Source organism: Limulus polyphemus, unplaced genomic scaffold, assembly GCF_000517525.1.
Source record: "Limulus polyphemus unplaced genomic scaffold, Limulus_polyphemus-2.1.2 Scaffold203, whole genome shotgun sequence".
NCBI classification, from domain to species: Eukaryota; Metazoa; Arthropoda; class Merostomata; order Xiphosura; family Limulidae; genus Limulus; species Limulus polyphemus.
Window position 1 is genome coordinate 493,221 of NW_013665813.1, and position 2,187 is coordinate 495,407.

The window sequence follows — 2,187 nt, forward strand, 5'->3', positions numbered from 1 at the left end:
GCTTTCGAGAGGTTGACTATTCTTCTTCAGGAGAACAAAGAGAAGGACAGTCAACTATTCGAAAGCGCTCGATTTTTGGGTCTTATTTTAAGTCTAGAGAACAGTTTTGATACGAATTAAATTTATAAAATAAATTCACTTGAATCTTAGCTTTTTATCACACGGAGAAAACAGTAAAAGTCGTGAATTTCTCCTGGTGAAGTATCAAATTTTGCAGTTTGACTATCGATAATATTCAATTAACTTACATATAAATTAGTTAAATAAATTTATGATAATAAAACTTCACATATTACGTATTTAAGCAATACGAATAATGTTTGTTTTTGTTTATACTTTTACTTTTATTTATTGTAGTTTTAAAACATTTACTGACTACGCTGTAAGGTTAATCAAATTTTACGTGCATAAGTTTTCAGCTACGAATCTTCTTGAAGATGTATAGGCTGAATCATGAATACGTGCTGTCAATGTTTTACACTTTAACGCGTAAGTATATATATATTGTATATTGTTTTTTTTTTCTTCTCATGCACTAAATTTCCTCCACTCAGTTTATTATAGCTTATGATAAATTGATTTGTATTTTTTCTTACAACTTCAGTCAAACTTCATTGTATCATATCATTTCACGAGTACGTGAGCCTTAAAAATGTTATTTTGAAAAATATGCGATAAGGAATATTCCTTGATAACACATTGAACGGTTATTTATGTTTCTCTTGAACTTTCTCCTACAATCAAATAACAACCTTTTCATATATCATTAACCTCAATAATAATATTTGTGCTTTGAAATATTATGTCTACACAATAAACTACTGTCCACCACGGGAATCAAACCTCGAATTTCATCATTGTAAATCCGTAAACTTACCGCTGACGCACTAGGAGACACTAGACTATACTTATGTAATAATAACTTGTATTTACTGTATGTATTGTTTGTTTTTGTATTTCGAGGGCTATCTGCCCTAGCCGTCCCTAATTTAGCAGTGTAAGACTAGAGGGAAGGCAGCTAGTCATCACCACCCACCGCCATCTCTTGGGCTACTCTTTTACCAACGAATAGTGGGATTGACCGTCACATTATAACACCCCACGGCTGAAAGGGCGAGCATGTTTGGTGTGACAGAGATTCGAACCCGCGACCCTCAGATTGCGAGTCGAGTGCCTTAACCACCTGGCCATGCCGGGCCTACTGTATGTAAAATAGAATTTGTTTTAGAATTTTTGCACAAATCTACACAATGGCTATCTGCATATAGCCATCCCTAATTTGAAACTGGGAAACTAAATGGAATTCAGCTAATCAAGAGCATAACCTTAACATGAAACCTCGGGTTCACAGTCTTGGCACGCAAAAAACTAGGCCACTCTTGGCCACGGGTTTCTGAAAAGTTGTACAATAAGCATGTAAAGCATAGAAATTATTATACTATATAAAGCCATTGTAATAATATATATATAACACTACGTAATAATTATTGAATACCCTGTTTACTGTGACGATTTATAGCTTTTGAGCGAACAACGCTAGAAATATTCGGTTTAATAAGTAAGGACATACATCTGTTTGTCCTATTTCAAAACGCCTGGTATTAGAGTCGCACTAACTTTAAGTTAATAAGTCGTGTTCAAAGACCAGCGTATTTATTAGGGGCAAGCTCTTAACCTGGGTTTAATTAAACAGTGGTATGACGATATATTCAGAGGATGTCCATATTAAACAGTAAATCACAAAGTCACCGTAAATAATGACTAATCTTTTAAACAGTAAATTACAAAGTCACCCGTAAATAAGTGACTAATCTGTATTAAACAGTAAATTACAAAGTCACCCGTAAATAAGTGACTAATCTGTATTAAACAGTAAATTACAAAGTCACCCGTAAATAAGTGACTAATCTGTATTAAACAGTAAATCACAAAGTCACCGGTAAATAAGTGACTAATCTGTATTAAACAGTAAATCACAAAGTCACCCGTAAATAAGTGACTAGTCTGTATTAAACAGTAAATTACAAAGTCACCCGTAAATAATTGACTAATCTGCATTAAACAGTAAATTACAAAGTCACCCGTAAATAATTGACTAATCTGTATTAAACAGTAAATTACAAAGTCACCCGTAAATAATTGACTAATCTGTATTAAACAGTAAATTACAAAGTCACCCGTAAATAA

The 2,187-nt window shown here is 33.1% G+C and overlaps 1 protein-coding gene across 1 annotated transcript in view; it reads right to left on the bottom strand.

Annotated features, from left to right (window-relative positions):
* The window catches only part of LOC106478358 (metabotropic glutamate receptor 5-like), a 55,400-nt gene that overhangs the window by 45,470 nt on the left and 7,743 nt on the right, over nt 1-2,187 (bottom strand). The gene's annotated exons all lie outside the window — the stretch shown is intronic.